The following is a 13,034-nucleotide window of genomic DNA, read 5'->3' as shown; positions in this document are numbered from 1 at the left end:
TAAAATTACATATTATTCATATTTAACAATATATACTGGCTTGTATACTAATTTTCATTGAATGGCAGTATTGCAAATTATTCAACGAGAGAGATCAGATTAGATTTCTTTATTTATGTATGTTACAATATTTACTGGCTTATACACTAATTTTTATTAAATGACGGTAATGCAAAGTATGGACAATTTATTAATGAGAATAAAGATTTAATGCAATTAGAATAACGATAATATAATAATGTGATGTAACTTCATAAATCGGCGGTGTTTCAATAAATTATTGTCGATTCTCTAAGAAGGATATAAAATATACTCCCCATTAACACACGACCGGGTGGTGATGGATTAGAGCTGTTGGGAATTATAACTCGAAGTAATGTTCAAATAAGAAACTCTACTTGGTAATTTAAAAACTAGTTGATTTGAATTTTAGAATTATGGGATGAATGGATGAATGAAAAACGATTTGGAATAGATAGTAGTTCGATAATTAGGTATCCTGAGAGTATTTGCACCAGTTCTAGTATGGGAGGGAGAGAGATATATATAGAGAGAGTGAGAGTTGGAGAGAGCGAAAGAGAGAGAAATTGATTGATTTTTTTATTTTGTGCTAGGTCTAGACAGACCCATTGCACATCAAAACATTACAGCAGAAATTACATAGAATAAAATAAATTATAATAGTAACACAGAAAATAATGATATTCTGTATAATAATACAGAAATAATATTCAGAATATAATTAATGCAATAAAAATATACGTGTAAGACTAAATACAAAATATAATAACAGATATTCAAAGAATAATAATTGAAAATGAACAAAAAGGCGAAAAGAATTACTGCAACATTAAATTTAATACAATTGATATGACAAAATACAACAATGGAATCAATGAAATCATTATTGATTTAGTACAGTAAATGATTCACAAAAGTTTAAAATAGATTAATTCATATCTGGTGAAATGTATAATGTATATAAAAACATTCTAAAAGTGGGACAAAACTCAGCATGAGGATAATCAATAAAAACTATAATATACCATTTTATTGAAATAAATCAGAATAATGCTATAAATTAGGTGCACTGAATTAGCAATAGAGGAACAAAAAGTGAACAATATGCATGTAAACAATATGTTTTCAAGTAACACTGAATTAAATATACTCTGATACCAAGTACATTTTCCAAAGCAGAGAATACACCTGTTGAAAACATGAATATATGAATGAGGTTTAGACTATGTCATTGATATTGAAAAGTCTTACATAATAATATGGGAAAATATTTGAGAGAATAAAATTGGATGTAGTCTTAAGTTATTAGAAAAACAATCCTTCGCACATTGTGCGTTGTGACAAAGAGCCTCACAGGCCCAAGAAGTAAATGTGCTTTTACTCCAAAGTGAAGTAATAAATTTCTTCAGCGAAATAAGTCTATGTTCTCCGTAAATTAGTCCCCTGAACCGTGTATTACTATATGAATGCGTCACCTGCCTACTCTTGGAGGTGTTCTCGTTTCTCGAAACAGCTCTTATTAGCTCTTATACATAATTGGCTGTAGCTGTAAGTAAAGGGGCTTATTGACAGCGAATGTAGAGCTGGCACGTTTCATGCAGCACATACACACTGAGCTTGATAATAACTTGTGGTGACAGTGTTTGAGGAAGCTGTGTTTTTTTAGTTTGGCTGGTTTCGATTGAAACTAACAAGAAAAACAGTTCGAATAAAATTAAAATATCCATTACAGTACATTTTTTCATGAAATCCATTATAATTAAAGAGCCTTTGAAAAGCCTTTAAAAATTTCAAAATGACATCAAAATTCACTATAAGCTTTTCGTCTTCTTCTCCTGCCATTCTCAGAAGAAACCAAAAGAAATGCCAATACGTCACAATAATGGAAGTGTCACCACATGGCCAGCTTCAGACAAATCGCGGTCAACTGGAATCGTGACTGCATCAACTTTTCAATGCTTTTCCATTGATCCAGCTGGTCGCAATATTCATCAATACATGCCGCCGGTAATCACATGCCAATCTCATAACCCATGGGTAGCATTAAGAACCCTTTAAGCTTTAAAAATATTTTTGTCAGCTTTTTATATTTAATGCATTCCATTCATATATGCCGCTTTGTTTGCAAATGACTCTCATGAGTTGAAAAATGTTATGCCCTGATAAAATATAAAAAAGTACTGTACTGCATGATATTTACATTTTATAACTACTGATATACAGTGAAATCTCCCAATAGCAGACACCTCTGGGGATTAGTAGAATGTCCGCTATAAAGAGTTGTCCGCTATTGAGAACTTGTGTTCATTTACTTTTTGATCTAGAGAAAGTGATGAGAAGGAATAGAGAAGGCATAGAAGTCTTCTGTCTTCGCTAGAATATGATGAAAAATACTTGTCTTTAAAAAACTTTTTATAAAACTTTTTTATCACCCCTTGATCCAAAGGGTGACAGGCTGGTGACAGGATCCAAGTGGTTGACAGGCTGATTCGGTGGAAAAAAGATCATCTTACAATGGCTCGTCAAATTCATGTTTACAGTCAACAGAACTGTTAATCTTTCCTTTGAAAGTTTCCCCCCGCTACAATTTTCACCTTTCAAACACATAGTTTTGTCCGGTAAAGCTCTAAAAATAGACCAATCTCATCACAGTTGAAAATGGTCTTTTGTTCAAATCCTTCACATAAATCTTCTAGTTTTCTTTTCCACTCTAAAACAATGTTATGATCAACAGAATCGATTTCTCCACAAACAGCTTTAAATATGAGATGTTATGACGGATTCGAAATTTTTCTAACCATCCTGACGATGCTTTAAAATCATTAACACCCAACTGTTTGGCTATTTCTAAAGCTTTTTCACGAATTAATGTGCCAGAAAGAGGAATTTTCACAAATTTGTCCCTTTTAACCGTTATTGAGAGAGTCTGCTATTTAGAGATAATAATGTATATTCCTCTTATGGAGAAATGGCGGAGAATAAAAATGTGTCCATTACTGAGCTCAGAGTGAAGGTACGTGCCACATGTACTTAGCTCATTCCCTGTCAATAAGTCCCTTTAGCCATGCTCCCGAAATATGGGTTTGCTAGAGCACCTATAGCGAGATCCACTTGAAACTGACAGCATTGGTTGAATGAAATGCTCTCATATTATTGATAACGAATGTTGACAGTCTGAAGTGAAGCTCACTCATCAGATATTCTATGGACGCGTCTTGAAGTGTAATTTCGAGGCCACAGAATAACATCGAGCTTTGTCATCTTTCCTTAAAACGAAATGAAACTAATTCAGAAATTGTTGTCACAAGGATTTTCCTCACTTATATAACCTATCGTCATTTATAGCCAATAATAGCAAATTTGTGTTTAAAGTTCGAGTTTTGCAAATTGTACATGCAGTGAGAATAAGAAGGAAACAGAGAGGAGGATGGATGCATGATATGTAGAGAAAGATTCCGCAGCGATGTAAGTGAGAGGATGGAGGAGGAAGGAAGGAGACATAGATTCTTGGAGGCTTATTGCAGAGGAGGCCGAAGTTTCAAAGCCCTCACCTGGCTTTGGCACATAGAAATGCACTTATTTAAATCAAAACCATTATTAGGGATACACCATTCAAGGGCTTTCAGAAGGTGTCTGTAATATAAGATCCTCTACAAACTACTGTCAGGATAAGTAACTAAGAAAATAACTGTAACTTTATGAATATAAGAACAAAACGAGTTCACAGTTCACGATAGTGTGGGAGCTCCAATACAGTAGTTATAAATTGATGTATGGAAAAAACCGGAATTGGGGCATTGAGAGCTAATCCCAAGTGCTCTGTTTTCCATCATGAATAAATATGATGAACGATCTCTCCACGTACAGCTGTAATAGGATTGTAGGATTGGATAGGGTGGGATTAAAAAAATAAATTGGATTAGAAGACAGCCGAGCTGAATGCTAAGCTTCAAGTCACAGGCCTGTCCTGTCAACGACAGATGCAAAAACATTTCCGGGTTAGAAAAAAACACCAACGAATACAACACTGTGGAATGTGGAACAGCAGAAATAATGGAAGGAGAAGAAAGCATCTATGAGAAAAAGTGTTTTACTGGACCAAAAATGGGTATAGCCCGAAGACCATGACTCAAAACACGGCCATCATCCATTTTGGTGCCACTGGATGCTCTTACAATAAACTTTTTTCGGTAGAGTACTTTGGAAAGTAAATAAAAACAACATGACCGCGAGTTCTATATTTTTTGTTTTCGAATATTATTTGCTCTTTTGCTGAAGAAACGGTGAAAAGGCTCGCATAATATACAATGCACAGGCATTCCATCGCTTAGGAGGGATAGGGACGAAGAGGGAGGATGAAATATGGTGAGAGGGAAATATAGGGAGTGTGAGAGGGAATATTGGAGGTGGGCCCACGTACCCCGACAAGCTGTTCGATTGAAAGTAGTGTACCCTATCCTCTTACTTTTAGGGATTCGTAATGGTGAGGGGTATTGCATACAGCCTCCCTAACTCAGATAAGCCCCCCATTCTTATAAAAGGATATAAAAGGTTGTTTCTGAACATAGAAGTACAGTACTGCCACTTGTCTTCGCTATTTATCTTCTCAAACGTCTTGTTTTCACTCTAACTATAAATTTCTGTCTCTGTTCGGATCTTTTTTAATTCTTCGCTCATTCTGTAAGCTATCTTCCGCTTTTCCTTCAAGAGTGGCAGCACTTTCTGCATCTGCTGGATTTGTCTCAATCTGGCAAAGTAATTCTATTAATGCTTACTTGAAGAGGATGAATCAGGCAGTAGTTTTTTATTCAATCAAAAAGTAAAGAAGAGAAGCTCAGAAGGTGCGAGTGAGATGGAAGTATTGATGAGTAGCAAATTACTCAACCACCTGTTTATACTCAACAGGAACTTTATTTAAAAGCATATATGGGTATGATTGGCGCTCTGATTGTTTCCACAATAGTCAGACCACAAAAAAAAAATAACTTTTTCTGGAAAGAAGGCTGTTGACACTCTTGAATTTGTTCTTGTCGATATCTTTTAATTATGATACTCACATATTGAGAATGTTAATATTGCTCGTTTGATATTAAGCAGATTTAAAATTTTGTTAAAATTGAGATAATGTATGTAATCTTGTGATGTTACAACATTGAAAAGTCATAAATATCATTTGATAGATTATATTATATTTAGGATAAATAAGGATAATAAGATAGAAACATGGAGATATGGATGAGAAATTTGAATATAATGCGGTGGGGAACGGAAGGAAATTATAAGAAATGAGGAATGTAACGAGAATGATGGAAACTTGAAAAAATGTGATTTCTCCACAAGAAGAGCAATTAGTATTCTATAAGCAATTATATATTTGGTGATAATGGGACAGTGTGATAGGAAACAATACACTTAATTGATAATAAGAAATGAGGAAAGATAATGTGTATGAATGATTAAAAATTTTGTTTTTTTCACAATCTCGAAAAGCAATTAGTATTCTATACGTAATGCTATATTCAGAAATTAAGAGAAAGAGAAAATTATATGGAATAAGAACAAGAAAAGTGTATTAAGAAATGTGTTTGGAAGAAAAAGTCCAAGAACTTGCAAAAATCTCGAATGTAACAGAGGTAGTAAACCCCCATTTTTAAACAAGCAGCTCCATATATTCAATTTTCTCTCTGGTTGGTGAGGTAAATTTTCTCTCGGAAAAACGGAGAGGCAAAAAATTTTGCGTGGCGCTAGCGGAAGTGCTTCCACCATCTGCTTCAATCTACTAATCTGTTACCTGTTATTTTATCCTTGAACCCAATTTTCTCTGGTGCGAAAATTAAAACTGTAATCGCTTTTGAGATCGTCAAAATTGGTCATCTTTGAGAATAGCGAGTTTTCAGCTTCAAAAGCTAGGAGTTCAGTAAGCAGCTTGCTGTAAATAAGGCGTTTATTATTTGATTTGAAATAAATCTTTTTCCTTAGAGACTGAAGAGTATAAACTCAGACAGTTAGTATTAGGGTGGCCACTAACGACAGTACAAGTGTGTTGAACATGTGAACAGCTACCAACATAAAATAAACAACCAATAACAATAAATGAATCGCTTACTGCAGAAAGGGAACAAATATAAAATAAAACAATTTTCTTTTTTTCTTGCAGAATTATTATATTATTCTTGAATGATAGACGGACTGTCTACAGCAGGAAAGAAACAAATTCAATGGATTGTATGCCCAGTATAAGAGCTGCAAAATTGCGTTCACTGCAGAAAGAGAGCACTTCCAGCAGTTTTTTAGTTGTATCCTTCCTGCTGATACCAAATTGAGACATCAACTTGTTTACCGCTGTACTGTATTAATTTTTTTACAAGTTGTTATTGTTGCATTAATCATAATTTGGTAGAAATGGAATGCTCTAATGACGGAATAATAATAATATTGCATAAAAAAGGAAAATAGGCGTTGTGAATTCCGAATAGTATGAGAGAAACGTAATTAAAAAGCACTGATGAGAATAAAGCACATAAATTGACGCATTAAGGAGAATTAAGAAGATTTGAGTTGCATTTGGAGTATAGCTCTCTATGGGTCTGAAACGTGGACTATTGGTATGGCTGAGGAGAAGACTGAATGCCTTTGAAGTGTGGTGTTGGAGGCAAATGCTCAAAATAAAATGGACTGACAGACATATGAATGAGCAGGTACTCCAGAGGGCGGTGGAAAAGAAATCTCTTCTGAATTTTCTTAGGGACAGACGACATTCTTGGATTGGACACATAATAAGACACGACGCATTCACGTCGTATTCTAGTATTCAAGTATTCTAGAAGGTACAGTTGATGGACAAAGGGGTCGTGGCAGACCCCGGCTACAGTATCTAAGACAAATGACAAAGGATCTGGGTGCTGTAAACTATATACAATGGAAGAGAGTAGCAATTGACAGATTTAGATGGAAGACTGCCAACCAATCAAATGATTGAGCTGTAAGAAGAAGATTCGAATGCATTATTTCATACAGAGTGGGTGAAAAGTCATTTGGCATGAAAATGTGACCTCTAATGGCAACATACAGGTTGGGTGAAAAGTCCGAGAACGGCTTATACACAAAGGTGATTTGACGGTGGGTGTGATTGGGTATCCTACTCAAATTGAAAATACTACTCAATAATAATAATAATAATGTCTCTGGTGGAGGGTACAACACAACCAGAGGAGTTTATTCAAATTATAGACATGATTACAAAGAGCATATAGGGTACAATTATTTACAAAGTATTAATACAATTGGTTGATTACTTGCTGATCTAAGAAAATGTGGCCCCCACTATATATGAATATGTGTCGGGATGCCACTAATTTTGCTATTGTTCAAGATTTTATGCCAAAAGTTAAAAATTCCAATAAAGATACATTTTGCGAGTCATTAGAAGTTCATAAAAACCACATTTTCATACACAAATTTAAAAAAGAAAATTTATAACCTAAGATGTAGAAATTTTATAAAAAATTAACATAAAAAACATTTATAATACTCATGGGAAAAAAATCATTATAATGAAGAAAATGAGATTGAAACAGTATGGAAAATTTTTCATAGAACTAATTGTTCTCCATGATTGATTCTATTGGACAGGAGCCACTTTTTTGTACTCGATTTGAATGAATTGATTGGAACTGTTTCTTTAATAGCTATTGGCAGTTTATTGAAAATTTTTGGTCCTAAATATGAGGCTGACCTCTGAGCAGCTGATGTTGTCATCCTTGGAATTGCCAAGTCCATGTTCCTTCTGCGTGTTCCTTGCGGGTGATTCATATTGATGGAGAGCTGTGGGTTCTTTCTGGTGAATGTTAGAAGTCTGTGAATGTAAATCTGTCTGATGCTGAGATCCGAGTATAGTAGTACTGAAGGGAAGATGGATATTTGCGTCCTATTATCCTCAAAATTAGCTTCTGAACCTTGAAGATAGGATCGATGTGGCAGAAATTTGTAGCTCCCCAGGCCAAAATGCCATATCTTGCTATGGACTCGACTATTGCATAATAAACATTTTTCATCATGTCTATTGATAGTAGCTGCCTGAGTTGGATGAATTTGTAAATCAATTTTCTGATTTAAGCCGTTTGATGTAAAATGTGTTTATCCCAGCGAAGTAATTCATCCATTATGACTCCTAAATATTTTATATTGTTTGTGCGCTCCATTGAAGGACAATTACAATATTCATACTATCCAATTTGCAATGATGTAGCTTGATTGTCTGCTTAGAAGGCTTCTTGGAGTCTGTTAGTGAGAAAGAAATAAATTTTGTTTTTGAGACATTAATCGTCAGAATGTTATTGAAGAGCCAGGAGGTAACTTTTCCCATTCCAAGTTCAGCTGACCTGAAGACGTCATCCAAACTCCATGACTATGACAAATCTGGTCCGCCGTCTTATATCCGCCATTTAGAATGCAACTGAATTTTTTAAATAGAAAGGTGATCATACGATACATTATTTCAATACAGAATTGCAAGACAAATTATTGGCGAAAACTGCACATCGATATCTCAAACCTTTTAGAAGATATTCATATTATTAATCAATACCATGCAAAACAGAAATGGAATACATAAATGGTATTGATTAATAATGTGAATATCTTCTAAACGGTTTGAGATATTGATGTGCGGTTTTCACCATTTATTCTTTCTTGAAATTCCGTTTCGAAATCATGTATCGCATGACCACCTTCCTATTTAAAAAAATAATGTTGCATTTAAAATGGCGGACAAGATTTTCAAAGTCATAGTAAAGTAGTAAGTAGGATTTCCAATCACATCCACCGTCAAATTTTATCTTCGTGGATGAGAGAATAAGCCGTTCTCGGACTCTTCACCCAACCTGTATGGTCCCATTAGAGGTCACTTTTTCATGCCAAATTACAGAGATTTTGTTGTGATTCGTCAAAGATTGACCGTGAAGAAAGATTTTACAAACTGGATTGATAATCAAATTGATCAATGAATCCTTAAATTAATGAAAAGTTTTCTGCTGTGAAAGTCGAGCTGGTGATTTTTTTCAAATTATGAAACTTTGTGGAATAATATTACAAAACAATTTGTCTCAAAAATGACTCAAATGGTAAGAGTATTCCAAGAGAATTTTCATGATCTCAACCTACCTTTGGTGATCATGATTTATTTTCCGAGCAGTGCAGCCAAGAAAAATTGAGTGTGGCTGGCAAATTGAAGGCATTTTTCATGATAGATTCTGGTTACAAAATACAGAGAGAGAGTCTTGCATACGCAGGAAACCTACTCTGAGAAAATCAATCAATTGAAAAAAATACTGTTTAAAAGACTGTGAAGTATGATGTTCCGCCTGAAAAAATTGTTTTATTGATGAAAAAAGTGCTTGGTTGGGGGGGGGCGGCGGTTCGGCTTAAAATTGAGGGGGGGTTCCCAAAAAAGGTCAGCAGTGTTTAGAATTATTTGCGTTTTTCAATTCAATTCAAGCGAGTAGCCAGTGAATTTTTCCGAATTTCATGGGCTTGAGGTGGGGGCTGGTCGGTCACCTCAGTTATATTGATTACTAATACTATTATATCGTACTAGCCGGTCGGCTCGCTTCGCTCTCCTTATCCGTCTAGCCAGGGGGCTCCGCACCCTGGAACCCCGGCTGGATCATCCAGAAATAGTATTTTCTACCTCCCTTCAAAACCAAAACGTCAAAAGAGACTTTCAGGCTTGATTCAATCACTAGTATTCTTTGAATTATGTATAAAAAGCTGTGCCTAGTTGAAAGTTGTGTGTATATTTTTGGCTTCAAAATTTTCTGAAATATTCAAAGTGCGGTGATATTAAGTGCAAAATTTGACTATAATTTGGTATTTTAATCATTCTAAATTCAAAATTTCTAGCTAATATATATTCTTGGACAGAACTTTGAACTTTAAATTTCCTCAGTAAGAACATATTAACCTATTTTTTCGGACACTTCATTATTTATCAAAATTTGGGAACAGAATAGTTTTGGGCTATGCCTGTTGTTCTATCCCGATCATATTCATATGATTTGTAATTATATCAACGAATAAATAAATAAATAAATAAATAAATAAACACAATTCTAAGTAATTAATAGTTCAGTATCCTATCAGAATTGATAAATATTCAGTTATTTCTCAATTAGAGACTTGTTTAGGACTTCATAAGAATTATTTTATTTCAGTCTAATAGTTATTTGAGATTTGAGACAGGAATAATTTATGGAGAACTTAAAAAATATCCATATCTAACCCTCTCAAGTATGGATTCACTCGAGAAATGTAGAAACGTAAATTTAAAAGTCAATGAAAAAATTAAGAAAAGAAACTCTCTATAAAACACTGGGGAACGCTTGGGAAACGCTGTGAAAGCGCCTATATTGGGCGTATCTTTGTCGTGATTTCGAAGTCCTCTCAAGACAAAATTTCCATACCCTAGCTGAGCTTCTGTACCAAGCTTGAACATTTTCTCTTGATTAATTCTTGAGAAACGTGAGAAAACGCAAAAAAACAGCTGGGGAACGCAAGGAAAACTCTGTAAAATTGCCAATCTTGGGAGAAGTCCTACCAATACAAAATGTCTAGACCCTTGCTTAACTTCTGTACCAAATCTGAACATGGTCTGTCAATTTAGTTCTTGAGGAGGCGTAGAAAACGCAGGAAAACGCTCAAAAACCGCGGAACTTGAACGTTATTCTACGACCCTCCCAATACAACATTTTTATACATCAGCAGAGCCTGTGTACCAAAATTGAACATATTCTCTCAATTAGTTCTTGGAAAATGTGAGAAATGCATGAAAACGCTAGGAAACGGTAAAACGCAGTGAGACCGACTTGGGCGTATCGTTGGCGAAATTGTAAGTTCACTTAAGAATAAATTCCTAGACCCTTGCTGGACTTCTGTACGGAATTTGAACATGATCTATCAATTTATTAGTACTTCAGAAGGCCTAGAAAACGCAGGAAAAACTTTTGAAAACTGCCGATATTGGGCGGAACTCAACTTCCAATACAATATTTTTATGCCTCAGCTGAGCCTGTGTAACAAGTTCAAACATTTTATGCCAATTAAATTTCGAAAAAGCTGAGAAAACGCAGATTTTGGGCGTATCTTTAGATTTTTTTTAAAATCCGTTCTTAGTGCGCCTCTAGATTGCCAACTGAACAAACCTGCCAGATTTAAACGTATTTGAACGTCTAGTAGATTTTTAGTTCTGTTGATTATGAAGGAGTGAATGAATCAGTACCATTCCACTTTCATCTATAAAATAAAATAACTAGCAGGTAACCCATGCTTCGCAAGGGTCTATTTTTAAACTTGACAAACTGAAAACTTGACGTAATGAAATCTAGAAGAATTGAAAATAGGCCTATAAAATTCCTCGGTTGATAAAGGATTTCAAGAAAATCAGTCCAGTAGCTCAGACGTGATGATGAACATAATTTTCCTATCCTTTACACGTGTATACGTGTTTAAGCCAGTTGTTTCCTTTATAATAGTATAGAAATGAATGAGAATAAATTTTGAAAGGTTTGAGATATCGATGTACGGTTTACACTATAACTTTTCTCTAGAAATCCTGTATCGGAATCATGTATCATATGACCACCTATCAATTACAAAAAAGAAGTTGGATTCAAAATGGCGGAAAAAATTTGGGTGCGACAGAAAATCTGTTTTTATCATTCGAAAAGGATACCCAATCTTCTAATTTCCCTTTTTAAGAGAAATTTTCTTCTGCTTCCATACAACAACTGAAAGCATGACAAATAATTGAAAACTTGACAAACAAAAAATTTATGTAATCAAATATTGAAGAATTCAAAATAGGTCTATAACCATCCTCGGTTAAGCAAGAATCTATATGCAAAATTTCAAGTTTATCAGTCCAGTAGTTCAGACGTGATGATGCGTCAAACATAATTTTCCTATACTTTACACCTGTATACGTGTATAATCCAGTTCTTTCCTTTATTATAGTATAGAAGATAATAGATGGATGGATGATCATTGTTATTTCACTAAAATATATAATAAGTTGAGTAGTTTCCCTTTCAGAGGGAGTTTTGACAACCCACAAAACTCATTTTTAATTTGAAGATATAACGAAAAGGTGCATATGACCTTATTTTTTTGCTCAGCTTGCCAAAATACCCCTCATTCCAATATTAAAATTTTCGACTGACTGTACAGTGAATCAGTCATTCTATCAGGGCTCGAATAATTTTGGAATTTCAATTAAATGAAAATGGAAGAGAATAATTTCTTGATGTAAATATCAACACCTTTATTAACTGCATTTTCATATTGCCGATACAGCATTGATGAAACTGTAGACGGTTATTTAGCACTTTGTATCAAAAAACTGATTTAGCTGAAAAATTAATAATTCATGCCATGTGTAGGCCTAAACATTGCATCAGGAATACGCAGTTTCAATACTATGTTTTTTCTAAACATATGTTTTTGAGATGATTTCTTTGATGCAGCTGTTTCACATTCACCATATTATTATACAGAGTTTGAAAATATTTATTAATTATCAAAACAATACTATTATTATATTAGTTTATAATAGAAATATTATTATTATTATAAATTATTATTATTATTATTATTATTATTATTTTATTATTATTATTATATTATTATTATTATATTATTATTATTATTAAAGATATTTATCATTTATCAAAACAATATAATCGAGGATAAGTGGTATCAGGTAGAAAGCAATAATAGAAACAGATGTTCCTTTTTTAATTTCGACCATATGATTTGGTGATTTTTCAAATTTTTTATGAAATCGTATGTACCATTAATGAAATTTGAACATTAATTCTGAAAAATCTAGCAGGAGAATTGAAATTTGGGCTTCCAGGTGCACCAGATTGATATTTTTAAAATCTATGTGCAAAATTTGGAGATCTAAATCATCCCAGTTTTTCCAGTATGCAATCCACAAGTTGACATGTTTTGATGCG

At 34.0% G+C, this 13,034-nt stretch overlaps 1 protein-coding gene across 3 annotated transcripts in view; it reads right to left on the bottom strand.

The window, feature by feature from the left end:
• The window catches only part of LOC111062357 (KH domain-containing, RNA-binding, signal transduction-associated protein 2), a 271,495-nt gene that overhangs the window by 76,029 nt on the left and 182,432 nt on the right, over positions 1-13,034 (bottom strand). The gene's annotated exons all lie outside the window — the stretch shown is intronic.

Source organism: Nilaparvata lugens, chromosome X (genome assembly GCF_014356525.2).
Source record: "Nilaparvata lugens isolate BPH chromosome X, ASM1435652v1, whole genome shotgun sequence".
In the NCBI taxonomy this organism is placed as follows: Eukaryota; Metazoa; Arthropoda; class Insecta; order Hemiptera; family Delphacidae; genus Nilaparvata; species Nilaparvata lugens.
This window is presented reverse-complemented; position numbering and strand designations above follow the sequence as displayed.